This window comes from Pleurodeles waltl, chromosome 11, assembly GCF_031143425.1.
Source record: "Pleurodeles waltl isolate 20211129_DDA chromosome 11, aPleWal1.hap1.20221129, whole genome shotgun sequence".
NCBI classification, from domain to species: Eukaryota; Metazoa; Chordata; class Amphibia; order Caudata; family Salamandridae; genus Pleurodeles; species Pleurodeles waltl.
The window spans coordinates 40564172-40578910 of NC_090450.1; the positions used below are offsets into that span (position 1 = coordinate 40564172).

At 41.1% G+C, this 14739-nt stretch overlaps 1 long non-coding RNA gene across 1 annotated transcript in view; it reads left to right on the forward strand.

Annotated features, from left to right (window-relative positions):
• Window positions 1-825: 825 nt before the first annotated feature.
• Window positions 826-14739, forward strand: part of LOC138265365 (uncharacterized) — a 110151-nt gene continuing 96237 nt past the window's right edge. Inside the window, exons 1-2 of the long non-coding RNA XR_011199350.1 lie at window positions 826-1040; window positions 1246-1316. This is a non-coding gene — a long non-coding RNA (uncharacterized lncRNA). The remainder of the gene's footprint in view (window positions 1041-1245; window positions 1317-14739) is intronic.

Sequence of the window (14739 nt, forward strand, 5' to 3'; positions counted from 1 at the left end):
TTTGTGGTATATGTTATAGTATGTAAATGTGAACAAATATACATTGGGAGTACGATCTGTCACCCCAAGATTAGAATTGCGAAACACTGTAGGGCCATTAGACACAATGATGAGCGATATCCGATGGCGTTACATATGAAAACATGTGTTTCACAAAGTGCACATAAAGAATTTAAATTCTTTGGGATTGAACATATTTATTAAGAACCCTTGGGGAGGAAATAGAGAACTAGTTCTCAGGAGAAGAGAACCTATTTGGATTATGCGCTTGAAAGCAGTTGACTGTGGACTTAACTCTGACCATGAATTGGAATGTTTTTGGGGCAAAGAATAAATTTGTCTTTATATTAGAAGATTGTGTCAAGGAGGATGGACTGTGATTGTAACACTGATGACAACAATTATGGATTTTGGTCATGACTGAAGTGATGCACACACAAGTTTAACAGAAGCACAGTAAGCATACACATGTTTACTGACATTCTAAATATGAGGGAGCAGAGATCATAGTCAGGACAGACTTTATAGTATATTGTTATTTTGATATGTATGAAAAATGAGTACACTGTAGTGGTATAGAAATGGATCATATATACAGTAATATGCTGAATGGCAGTAGCAGGACTATGGTTTTTGACATTTAGGGTAATCAGGATTTTTGCAGGTAATAGGTTACACAAAGATGGCGCTAGATTAGGGTATGAGACTTGTAGATAGTAAGAGAGGAGTGTTTGTCCTCTTTCTATGATAATGCGGGGGCGGAAGTTTGACGGGTTCGTACAAGGATTGTAAATGTCACTCGATTATTTACCCTTGTGGGTAAGTACTAAAAATGAATCTTGGGGCGTTTATAGTACTGCTGGCGATCAAATAGATTATATTGGCATTACGGCTTAGGAGGCAGTTTGTAAACAATAAGTTGAGAGTCTAGTGCCCCTTCGATGATTTCGCAAGAGAGGGTATTTAAAGGAAATTGAAGATAGACTCGGCTTTGGACTTCAGCAGCGTACTTCTGTGGTTGCGAAAAATAGGAACAATTGGTAAGTGGCTGCAGTTTCTGAATATAATGTTTCCAAATACATTTAAGTATGGGGACATCGGGTAGAATATATCAGTGTAAATAGAGGTTAGAGGATAAGACATGGGCAATCTGGACAAATTTAGTGACCTTGGTGATTTGTTAAGCATAAGACTGGCATATGGAGGAGAATTACATACTGTGATAGCCTTTGATTGTACTTACAGGAGAATATCGTATTACACAGAACTTGAGAGATTAAGCAGTAAGGTATGCTGGCCAATTCAGGGACGATAAGGTGAGCACTATTTGGATTAGTTTTTATAAAAAAGTTGTGAAATATAATTTTGGAATGACTTCTGACAGCGCACCCCCAGTGTTCTACTATTATGGTTGTATTATATAGAGGACTTGATGTAGAGCGAATTAGTTTGTGATATCAAGAAGGCATGATACGATGAATTGAACAAGGAGCGAATTGCTGTTGTTTATCAGCAGAGGAAAGGCATCGATTTAGGGTACAGAATGAACTATAGGGATGTAAGGACTAGATGTACAAGGGTCCCCTTTTTTGGGGGGGACTCTGTTCCACTTGTGTGTGCATGCTTTTACACAAAAGATGGGGCTACACTTATTGCAAGTCTTTATTGTTTTGCACAGATCTGAATTTTTTTGAGAGAAGAGTTTTTATTGTGGTTATGTGTAATGATAACACTTGGATTAATAACTTATAAGAGCTTTGTACACCAGTGGTTTCCACCTATTAATTTAAACAGCATGATACAATGATTGATAATGAATTGAGATAAGGGAACATGTGTTATATGCAGGTGACATTATTATATATTATTTACAGCCCTGAAAAGCATTGAGGAAGTCAATAGGGTTACAACCCATACGATACACAGGTTGGCTTGGCTGGAGATGGAATTTAAGAATAAGATAAAGAAGATCACCTATACAATTGGGACAAGATTTAAAGACGTGTTCTTTTGTTTCTTGTTACAAGCCTTAAGGTAACTCTAACTCATGCCTCGTCATGCGCTGCCTATTACCCCTGATGTTACAGCAATCATGACAACTTCTATAGCGTCCTTAAAAGTATAAATGAAACATTGGCAGTCAAGGTTTTGGAGAAAAATCTGTGCATGGTGAGGGCATGAGTTATACTTATCTTAGGGCGCGAGTTATAGTTACTTAAAAGAATGTTAACTATAGCTCCTGAATTCATATGGATTTATGCAAGCAAATTCGGAACCTAACTATAATACCCCTGTAAACTTAGGGCCTAAGTTATACTTTTTTAACACTGCATTTGTGTCATTTTTTGACACAAAAATGGCACAAACATAAAAAATAAAATTGTATTTTGTTAGTTTGTGCCACTTTTGTGTCAAAAAATGATGCAAATGCCACACTAAAAAAGTATAAATCAGGCCCTTCGTTTTTTTCAGTGAATATGTATATATATGTATATGTATAAATATATATATATATATATATATATATATATATATATATATATATATATAAAAATATATATATGTATAATATATATATATATATACTGTATATATACACATATATATATATATGTATATATATATATATATATATATATATATATATATATATATATATATATATATATAGATAGATATATTTGAGGCAATCAAGATGCGAGAGAGGACGTGGGCTTGCAGCCAGAGGTGCCGACTTTGTAACTAAAGTACAAGTCTAAGGGACTCATTATGAGGCTGGTGGTCTTGAGACCGCCACCCTCGCAGTGGCAGTCAGGACCGCCGTTGCTGTGGTGGCCCAACCGCCACATTAAGACCCTGGTGTCAGATCACCAGGGTACCGCCGTCTCCGCCAGGATCAGTGATCCCGATGGGCTGACGGCGGCGGAGGTCGGAATCAGCAAGGGTGGCATGTAGCCCCGCCCTGCTGATTACGCCAGCCTTTTCATGGTGGTATCAACGCCATGCAAGAGGTAAGTTAATTTGCTGCAGTGGCACAAGGCAGGCTTCTGAGATTCAGCTGACAAAAAATTAGGTGAAATATATCAATACGCTTAAATTAAAACAAATTTAATTAAATTTGCGAGTGACAGAGACATTTTTAAACAAAGCAAAAGTGAAAGGTTGCTTATAGAATAGAATATTCCAGAGACAATCACTTTGTAGAACGTTGATAAAACTAAATTTTGCGCAAGGATGTTTTTGTGCATAAAAAAAATCTCACTTATGTTTTTGTAATATTTCCAAAGGCTGATGTTTCAGTAAAAAAGAAAACACATTTCACTCCCTTGGTACTAATAAACTCTCTGACTTGGTTTATACAACACTGCCATCTATTGTTTAAATATGGAAGATCAGTCGAAAATCTATGTAGGGGACATTTTCCTTAGTACTGTTGCCGGCGATAAATTCAAAGTACTGACCCAGGGCCGGATGCGGCCCTCCTGACCTTCACAGGTCGCCCCCAGCTGAACTACTGCACTTGTCTGTGGCTTACTCAATAGAGTGCTAAGAATAAGTAAGATGATAAATAAACAGCATGCATTTATTTACATTCTAACTGAAGTAAAAGAAATGAAGCAGATATGGGGGCATATTTAAACTTTTTGGTGCAAAATTGCTCTAACGCAGTTTTGCACCAAAACTATTACCTGCGGCTTGCGTCATTCCGGAGCGCCAGTCAGGAGCCATATTAATAGAATGGTGCAAGCCGGCGCTAAGATTAGACTAGCGTCAACAAAAATGACATTAGCCGTTTGGGGGGGGGAGGCATGGGATTATGAAGTTGTGTGTCAAAAAATGTGTTAGGCTGGTTAGCAGCAAAAAAAATGCAGCTAATCAACCTTGTCTCATTTCCATGCACACAACCATCCTAAAACATGACTCCTGCCTTAGAAAAGACAGGAGTCATGCCCACCACCCCAATGGCCAGCACAGGGGACCAGTGTCCCCTGGGCATGGCCATTGCACCCAGTGCCATGCAGGTGGCCCCTTGTTAGGGCCCACAATGGCACTTAAAAAAAAACCCAATATACTTACCTATACTTACCCTACTTACCTGGGATGGAGTCCCCCATCCTCTGGTGTCCCTCAGGTGTGGGTGGGGGGTGTTTTCCTGGAGCTTGGGGTGGGCACCTGTGGGCACATTCCATGGTGTTTGACCATGGAAATGGGTCCACAGATCCCCTAACGCCTGGTCTCACCCAGGTGTTAAATAATGGCGCTAAGCAAGCTTAGTGCCATTATTTGGGGCCACATCCCACCCGAGTGTCATTTTTGCATGGGGGGATAAATATGGCGCTATGGGGATAGCGCCATTTTTTGGATGGGAACCTGTACCCTGCATCTCGTTGAAGCAAGGGAGGTTCACGCATCCCGAAAATGGTGCAAACTCCAATATTTTAATACTAGATGCGTCCTGCGTTAGAATATAAATATGGAGTTAAGTTTGCGCCGCATTTGTGTAAAAAAAAGTACGCAAACGTGGCGCAGAGTATAAATGTGCCCCATGTTGTAATGCCCCACTTAACTTTAGGAACGCATTCATGAAAAAATGTATTAAAGCCTCTTCAAAATTTGAAAAAGTATATTTCATCAACATGAATAAGTGTTTCACTTTAGTACATCAGATTTTATCAGTACTTCAGAATTATTTGTTTTAAAAAATTATAGTTTTTTAAAATGATCGTAGAAAAAAACATGCTTCCTCCCACCCTGACCTCAGTCTACGAAGAGGCTAGTAAGTAGGTTTTGTTCAAAGTATATCCTGAATTGAGTAATTCCTGGTGCTCTTATATTCCATAATATACAAAAAGGAGGCATAAAGTGAAATAAGATAATTGCTTAAGTTCATACAATTTTGTCAAATGGGGAAGCTGGGATCCATCCCAGAATTCCTGGTTAAAACATTGCTCAATTGCATTTCATTTCAATTCATTAATAATGTTACTTCCTTTTTTACACGTGACTTTCTCAGGTTAGCGACAGCAGCGGTAGAGGAATAGCGATTCAGATACAGCAGAGCAAAGACATGTCAATTTCATTTTCTTCTGGAGGCAAGGGCCTTAATTTCGAGGGCAGAATAGACTGAAACCCTCAAAACAACTCCATGACTCACTGAGCATATGATTCCCACCCTAAACTCCTTCCCCCGGCACAAAGCCCCACTCCCACCGTGCCTGCATCAATGCAGCTCACAAGCACACCTCAGACCATACTTTGTGGCCCCTGAGAAAATGTTTGCTTGTACCCATGATCTAGATGATCGCAGCTAGAATACAAACTGTGGTAAAACAAATAATACCCTGTCTAATTACTTCAGAAGGTTATTCTTAAGTTTCCTGTGTGTTTAGTCCCACCCCAGAGTGACTTCAATATTTTGCTTTATCGTGTCAATCAGTGGCCTAGCAATGACACCATATGCAGTACCGCAAGCAAGGAAATCAGCCCCACCTCCTGTTTCCTTAGTGAAAAAACAGCCGCCAATTGCGATAAACATATAAAGAAGTGATGGATGGAATGCCCAAAAATTAATTTAAATCACTGGTAACAAAGTGTGCCACTCCCGGTCCATCCCTATTTTGCACACACTGACACCGCAGTTTGGATCCAGCCATATGAAAATCACTTCTGACACTGCTCCAATAGAAACAGTCTGGTCCCAATGAACAGGCCAGTTCATCCCTGAAATCGGAATACAAGCAACCAAGAACGTTCCCACCTTGATTAGGGATCATCAGTCGGGTGCATCTTGGGTTCAGTGACACAGTGAGAACAAGACCCATGTCTGAAGTGTACAAAAATGTGATGGACAGAGTGCTTGAATTAATGTCAGCCACTGGTAATTACTCAGTTTGCATTCCAGTCCGTTATTTTGCACACTCATATTTCTGCTTGGACCCAGTCCTGACCATAGTCTGATAGGAAGAGCCCAGCTCGAACTGTCAGACCAGGTCCTCTCTGTAAGAGGAAGACCAGCAATTCAAGGCCAGTTTTGCCATGATCTAGGTTCATCAGCTGGGTGCAGCTTGGTTTTAGTGGCACGGTGAGCACGTTACCCACGTCTGAACATACTCATTGTACTTGGAGCGTTGCACTGAAGTAAACAAAAAACCTATAATTGGGGTGATATTGGTCCTGAGATTTCTGGGCTGTAGCTCCACTACATCTGCTCCATCAGCTGTACTGTTGACTCCCCCCCCCCCCCCAGGCCCCTCATGTTAATTAGGATTTGACTGGAGGGAGTGGCCACTACCCTAGCTGCTCTGGGTCACATGGTTCCTGAAAACAGCATTCAGGCCAAACAGCATGCAGGCTCCTTTATTGTTTTTAGTCCTTTCATAGACCGTAATCAGCAATTTGGAGCTAATGGAGAGATAAAGGGTCAACTCTATGGAGTCTTCAGGGATCAGTTCCAGTACCCCTGGCATACTGTTTCAATAACTCACATGTTCTTTATTTGCATTTTGGTTACCCATGTATTAGTTCCTCATGCTCTCCAGTTGGTCTAAAAGGTGATGCCACATTTTTGGGAACTACAGTTTCTTCCACCGAAATTGGAATTAATGTAAATGTCTCTTTGCTGCAGCCTGCCCCAGCAAAGGTCTCCTCTTGTCTAGGATGGTTGAGGGCTATGAGCATGCCTTGAGACATCGCTCCTAACATGCCTCCCACTTATGTAGTTCTGTAGAAAAAATGGTATTTGCGGTTAAGGTTTTAGATCACCAGAACATGCAGGCTGTTCCTGTGCAGTCCACTTAGCACTTGGGGGTACTAAAACAGGTTCCAACTGATGTACAGATGTATTTTGTTTTTTCAATGTTGAGTAGTATCTGCACTGCTTTCCATTTTGTACTCAATGTGGTTTTTTACCCAGGGGTGTAGCTTCAGAGTGGTGGTTCATAGGGTGTTACACCCTCCTGATAAATTAAGGACTTATGAATTTAGGGCTGTAGTTGGGTCTGGAGCCTTAGAGACAAGCGAAGAACTGTCAGTGTTATGATTCTAAAGGGATTCAGCATCATTGGGCAGCAAAGACTCCTGTGCCTCTGAACTCACGAAGAACTATTTTGGACACGTGGTATCCCCCCTCCCTTCCACTCCCACAATTCAGCAGAGAGACTTCTGGTGTAATGCACACCCACTGAGAGACCTAAGGGCTCAGTAACCTGGTGATGCCCAAAAACATTTAATTTTTAAAAGTATGGTCCTCTGCCTTTATGTACTGATAGAAGTTGTATTCCCTCATTTTGTTTTTGATCTGCTCACTGGAAGGATTCCCTCAGACACTCAGGGCCTCATTTCAAGGCTGGCGGTCCATGGACTGCCAGACTTGCAGTGGTGCTCAGACCACCGCCAAAAGGTCTGACCGCCCCATTATGACCGTGGCGGAGGCGCCATAGTCTGACTACCGGCACTATCAGGTTGCTGCCAGCGGACAGCCTTGCGGTGCCGGCGGTCTCAATCTGCCAGGGTTGCGCTCCGGATTATGAGTCTCTTTTCCGTCACCCATGCACAGGCTGACGGAAAGGTGGTGCCGGGGGCCCCATGGAGACCCCTGATCTGCCTATGCACTTGGCACGGGCAGTGCAGGGGCACCCAAGGACAGCCCAGTCGCACTTTTCACTACCCGTTTTACGGGCAGTGAAAAGCACGGCAGGTGCTGTCGCACCTGACGCACTGCAGCTTTGCCGCCGGCTCTATTACGAGCTGGCATCAATGCTGTGGTGTGTTTCCCGCCAGCCGAGAAGGAAACTTGTGATAGGTACCGCGGAGGGACTGCTGCATATGAGGTCAGTCCGATGCAGGACTACAGCGGTGGCCTCCACCGCCCGCCAAACTCATAATAAGGGCCTCAGTCCTACTTTCATTGCTGGGTAGCTCTTCTGTATATTCGGAGGCTTTGAGGGAGAGCAGAACTAAAGTGCAGTCCTCTGTATAAATGTATTCGTATTAAAGGGGAGAAGGAAATGTAATTTGAGACCTCACAAGTCTGATCATACTGACAAGCTGCTCCTCTTTAGCAAGGCCTCACAATCAGGCCTATTGTTGGCAAAGGTGCATTTATGTTTCTTCTTTTTTTCTTTAAACAGTTCAATGTTAGAGGGCGCCTATTCTCTGTTGCGGAAGAGATAAGATGCAAAGGAAATTGCAGCCTACTCATCAATTAGAGAAACAGCTTTTATTATGATTGTGTTCAAATATGTTCTCTTTGACATGGGGACCTGCAGACCTGGTTTCTCGTTCCAGTTTCATTAAGTGACCAAAGATCTTTTGACTGTGGGAAAGTATTTAACTCTCTGTAATGAAGTTCTAAAGGTAAAAAAGAACCCTACTGTGTGCAGTCTTGTTTCTGCTGACATTAAACTTTCTCTGTAAAGCTCTCTGCTGCTCCTTGAGCATAGGCTCATGCTGCTATCAAGCAAAATACACAAAACACATGAATTACAATTAACATTGAACACAGACATACAGAAACACACACACGCACCTCAGGTGGTAACCCATCACATTGGTGCACTGGCATTTGAATCTGTGACCGGGAAGTAATATCAGCTCCCTGATGCAGACACTCAACTTTCTGCGCTGTCTCACTTGGACTGAGGCCTATAATGTGCAAGTAATTACAACAGAAGTGTGCTCATAGTTGTCACTTCAAAGCCATACAACATAACAGACGCCTAACATCAATTCACAATGTATAGGAGGTAAAAGGAATATAGCATGTGAACCTTATAATATTACTGAAAAATGTTATAAAACTCATTAAAGCTAAAATACAAAAGTTCTGTAAACAATATAACATATAAGTGATTGGAAAAGGTGTAATAAACAGTAATGACACAATCACAACATTTCTTTTAAATATGGAAAAACATATGTAAAAAGACTGCTCATATAACAAAAAAACTTATATCACAGCGACCATAAAGCTCACATACATATTAACAAAACGAACTTGCGTCAATGTTTCCGTCCTCAGCACTGAGGGGCATAGTCATCAAGTAGTTGCGTCGCCCTGGCAGCACGCAAAGTGGCGCGAGGGCAAGCGAACTACTAAGTTAGATTTATGAAGCCACACAAGACCACCCTGCGAGGTCCTGCATCTAGAATACTCTGCCCCAGGGAGGCATGGATTTTGGTGCATTCCCAGTTTTGCCATTACTGGTAGAACTGGGAATGGGTCAAAACCCTACACCTCCTCAGGTGAGGCATAACAGGAAGAAATTGGTTTAAAGCCCTTGTTTTTTCCTTTTTCTATGTGCGCTTTATTCTGTAGTACACAGAGAAAGAAGACAATGAATCCTGTCTGCAACGAGGGCACCCTCATACCATGGCGCAGTGGTGCCTGCATTGGCCCTAGCAGCCAAAAGGTGCCTTCCTGCCATTTCCCTTACAGGCAGCTCAATGCAGCAAGGTGACTTACTGCACTTCATGAAATACACATTTGAGTCTTTCAGGACCATCATAAAAACATATGTGACCTTCTATTGGGCAATTCCTCAAAGCTACTAAAACAGCAATACATACAGTATAATTAGTATCCCTTCTTGATCAAACACAGCTGTCAAATCAGGAATCAAAATGAATGCTTGGCATATAATGTCTTGATGTCTACGTGAGAATGTAGAAGGAACCCAAAACTGAAGACTAGTTTTACAACATAGCTGGGATACCTAGAATAGATGAGGTGCACCACTTGTCGCAAGAAGCGTGGGCTTGTCTTTTGCTAAATACTCTCAGCAGAAAACAAGCCTAAAGGTCCAAACTTCTTGTAGCAAATATTTTAATCTTACCATAAGAAGGAAAGGCGTTCATAAAATAGTGTTACTGAGATTCTATGCATGACAAATAGGTTGTCTGCCAACCCACAGGAGGACCTTAGCCATATTTCAATATCCCCACTTGCCTTAAAGGGACAACACTGCCTTGAGAACAACCACTTTTGCACTGGTTGCTGTTTAAGAAGAGCAGCTTTTTGAGAAGGCCCGTGTTTTTCTGGCTCCACACTGCAAAGTTTTTTGTTTTTCAAAAATCCCAATATCACTTTTTAGGGGTCTGTTGGACACCTACAAAAAAACTCAAAAAACAACAGGCCATATTTTTTTTATAAAAAGGGAACCTTTGGCCCACCAGTCACTTCAATCAACTGGACTATATTCAATATGGTTGACAGCACTGTGATTGGGAGAAAGCAGTCTCTCAGAAATTATGAAAGTAATAGCTAAAGTGCGCCGACCTTTTGCCCCATGCTGTGTTTTGTAATGGGTGGAATTAAAATGTGAATGACAGTAGAACAAACCAGTGGTAAGGAAGGCACACTGATGCCCTGTATCTAAATAGGAATTTGTAAGTACATTTTAAGATTTTTTTTGGGGGGGGTGGGAACAAAACATCTTGGCTAATGTCAGACTTAAAAACAATTGCTTCCTGTACAGCTATCTTTTCAAGTTACATGAATAAGTAAGCTATGACAAAAGATAAATTACACACCATCTTTAAATGTGAGCGCATAGTATTTCATTTTTAATACTGTACATTTTTTAATCTCATGTAGGGTCTTCTTTCAATGATGTTTGTGTTGTTGTTTATTGGCATTTTCTAGATATTGTATTTCAGGCATGGCACACTCATGGTGTCTCTTTCATGTACATAACTCTGTGTGAAGGTAACCTAGAAAGTTTCAATTTTCAACATTTTACATTTTCAAGACGCTTTTCTGTTTCTTCAGCACAACTAAAAAAACAGTTGTGTACCACAGGAAAGACTAATTATAATCTTTTGAAAGTCAGTTTGTCTAAGAACATTGGACAATTTCTCCACAACTGACATTTAAACAGCCATGCCAAATACCACACATCTGGGGTTACTGTAACACATTTGTGTGCATGTCCCTGCATTCTTGCACTAAAATGCATTCTCACACATTTTTGGCTCCTCTGAACATTGCTTGAGTTGCTTGGTTTCAATGTGGCTCATTACTTTTAATCTTTCTGCAGTGCCCCAGTCAATGCCTGTCTGGTCCAGCGGACTATTGACAGTGGTTTCCATAGAAACCTTCTCTGGGTCCAGCTTGCTACAATGTATGCGTCTGACATGTTCGGAATCAACATCACATTGTCTGTGAAGAGGCGCACAGACTGAGCAGCATCCCTAGAGAGCAAGTTTTGAATGTTCATCCTGCTGTGCTCCCGGGACCGGTGGCCACCAATTAGTCTACGACACAAGGCCTAGATATTTTAGGGCGCTCAGCCCTCTGCTCAGGCTCCGAGAGGGCAGTTTATATCTTGGCAGAGGGTGTACTCCGTCGCACCATGAATATGGTCCCAGAACTCACAGAGATACTCAAATGCTGGTCATTGGTTTTATTCACTTGAGAGAACGTGTCACTTAAAGTGTCACACATTTAACAGTAAAATGGCATAATACACCAACTGAAACCATGCAAGTGTCAACCCATGACCATCCTCAAATCTCAGTAGCTAAGTGGAACTTGTGTGGTACTTTTCTTTAAGCTGGAAGCTTATTATACTCCATCTTGGACTAGCTGGCATCTGAGCAGTAACTGTGATGTAATCTAGACCCAACTAACAAGCAGACACTCAAGAACAGGAAGTGGGGCTGTTGGTGCATTAATGTGTCATTCATTCTTCTTCACATTTATCTACTCAAACACATACACCGCACAGCATATTGTATGTAATAGTAATTTAGAAACACCATCTTGCAGAGGTAGGAATAGTACACATTCCCTAATAATAAGTTCAGTGAAGCCTTGCACAAACACCTATTTTTACAGCTGGGGAGTGACTGTGGGCTTGCCTTTGGGAGCTGGATTAAACTCTGGCTGAGATCTTGAAACACTTCAGTCAGACATTTTGGGGCAGCCTGTCCGATCACAAAAATAGAAAAGCCAATAGGGTGGAGCTCATATTATCATGCTCACACTCAAGTTTTGACAAATGCTTTGAAGACATGTTGGCAGCACAGGGCCGTAGCCATGGGCGGCATATGAAGGTTGGGCCAGCCGCAAAACATTTTTGCACCCCAAACGACGAGGCACCTGGCACAGTATAGAGGAGCGGGAGTTCAAAAGGTGAATGAGTAATAGAAATACATTTAGATTTTGGTTTAATCTTGTTGCATTTTCTGTTCCAAGACAGGTTAAATAAATGTCCAACTGTCTTCTGACAAATTGATGCTTATTATTTTATTGTGGAGATGTTGTTTACTTTACGACCTTTGACTTTAAAGTGAGGATTTTGTAAAGTGAACTATGTGACAATCTCTCTGTGGTACAGGCAAGGCCACTGGAATTAGGCAGCAGTGCAGGCCTTAATTATGGAGAATATTGACTACATTTGGTGGGAAGAATACAAAACTTATTCTGTGTAATGCAGGACATTTTTTAATAGGTTACCTTGTCATTTTTGCACATTTTAGCTCTGTCTGGGCTAAAGTTTCCCTTTATTAGTACCAGTTCCACATCCAAATACCACTCATTGCAAGTAACCGAAAAGTGACCAGTAAACCTTTAAGAAGGACATCAGTAACTTTTTACCTGTTTAGTTAAAATCTGCACCTTATGTATCAGTTGAAAGATTATGTGGCAAATGAGGTAAATTTAAAATTATGCAGTAAACACTGTAGTCGCAGAATCAGATAAGGCTGCAGCAGCAGAATTGCATAATCACAGTGGCCTTGTGTACAGAGAGTGCAAATAGAAGTACTGTAGGATGTCAATGTGTCTTTAATTCACAACAATTTAAACACCTGTAAATGAACTGTACAAATGTTTCAACACATACCAGCAGTTACAAAAGCACAAATTAAGCACATTTTGTTATATAATTCTAAAGTGTAATGGAACCAGAGATTTTAATAGGATCAAAAAGAATCCTGGTGATGCACAAGTGGTAAATATTGTATTGTATTGTGTATTTGTATAGCAGTTACTAGCCATATGTGTGGTACAGAAGCTCTTACCTACATGAGCAGCAAGCTATGCCAAGATAGGGTGGTATTTGGTTAGGAGGGTGTTGTGTTTGTTTTGTGATCCAATGTGGGAAGTGTTTGAATGTCGTGCGTGTTGACCACCGAGGTGCAGTTATCATGTTACAAGATGCAGTGCCTAGCAATGTGGTGGATGATGAGGTGTGAGAAAGACAGACGCGCAATTTATGTCTTTTCAGTAAGCTGGCAGCCTTCAACAGCTCTGTGGTCTTATTATGGTATTTCTTATGATTATAGTCTGCTTAGCTGGTTACTTCACTGGGTTGTCCAATCAGAAATATTGGGGCCTATTTACTTACATCTCACACAACGCATCGCAGCAAGACAACTCGCTTCACTGCGTAAAAGGCAGATAGCAGAAATGTGGCATTTTTTTAAAGTTATGGGACTGCTGTCTCCTAGCACTGGTGCACATTGTGCTGCCTAAAGCCAATGCAGGCATCCTTGTACCATGGTGAAAGGGTGTCTGCATTACAGGAAGGAATGTTTTTTTTGCCAGAAGGAACAACGTCCTGCACAAAAACAAACTATTAAGGCATATTCCTCTTCTATGTGTGCTGCACAAAGCAGCACAGATAGAATGAGGAAGTAACAAGAAGAAATAAAGACATTTCTCCTTGTTATACCTCACCGGAGAAGGCATACAGTTTTGACACATTCCCAAGTGTACTAGTTTTAGTATATCTGGGAATGCACCAAATTCCACAGGTGGATGTATGAGAACGTCCATGCTCCGTCCATGAAATGCCTTCCCAATGCAAGATAACTCAAAGCAGCTATATGTTCTGCCTTGCATTACTTTGTATTTACTAAACTACACAAAACCACAAAAGGTGGCTTTGTCTTGCAATCCCAAAAATGATTTTGCACTGGCTACACCACAAAAGTGACGCAAGCCAGACACAAAAAAATAATACTTTTTTGTTTAGTGTATAGTTCTAGGCCACGGCTGGCATTGTTGGAAGGAAAGAGAAGAGGAGAGTGTTGCTGGGATGTGTATTGTTTCTATCATTCATCTCAAATCTGAAAGCCATTGTGAGATGTAAAGAAGCAGCCATAGTGTATAAATGAGGGCTCTCCAAGGTTTTCTGTGATAGGAGCTAATTATGTTCAATGGAATTAATTCAGAGCTACTAATATCATTACTGTTGTAATAGTGGCCACATGAGACAAGATTGCATGCCTCTGCATGGGTAATACATATAACATCCATGGCTGCTATGCTTCTGGTACCATGGTAATAACATTTATGGGTCTCTAAAGTGCCACATGATTTATCAATCAAATTTCTAATTCAAAAATATTTTTCAAATTCTGCCATTTTTCGCTAAATATCAGCTTATGAGATTTGAAAAGAAGCACATTTTTGTCTGTACTATACAATCTCAATTTTGTTATACGTAAATTATTTTCACTAAGCGAAACCTTCTCATTTAGTAGGCTGGGATGCATGCAGGAGAGTTACTTAGAGGTAGCTGGAGAGCTACCAGTAGCTCCCAAGCTACCTGTTGGAGAAGCATGGAATAGATATTTGGGACCTGCAGACATGGACTAGTTTACAATCCTTCAATCGACCCTCAGTTTGTGTCAGATCTCTTCAGTTATTCCATGGCTGTTCATTTAGGGATGGCTGATTTATTGGCTGCACAGTACTGGTAAAGGACAACCCTTGTATCAGATATGTCTTAT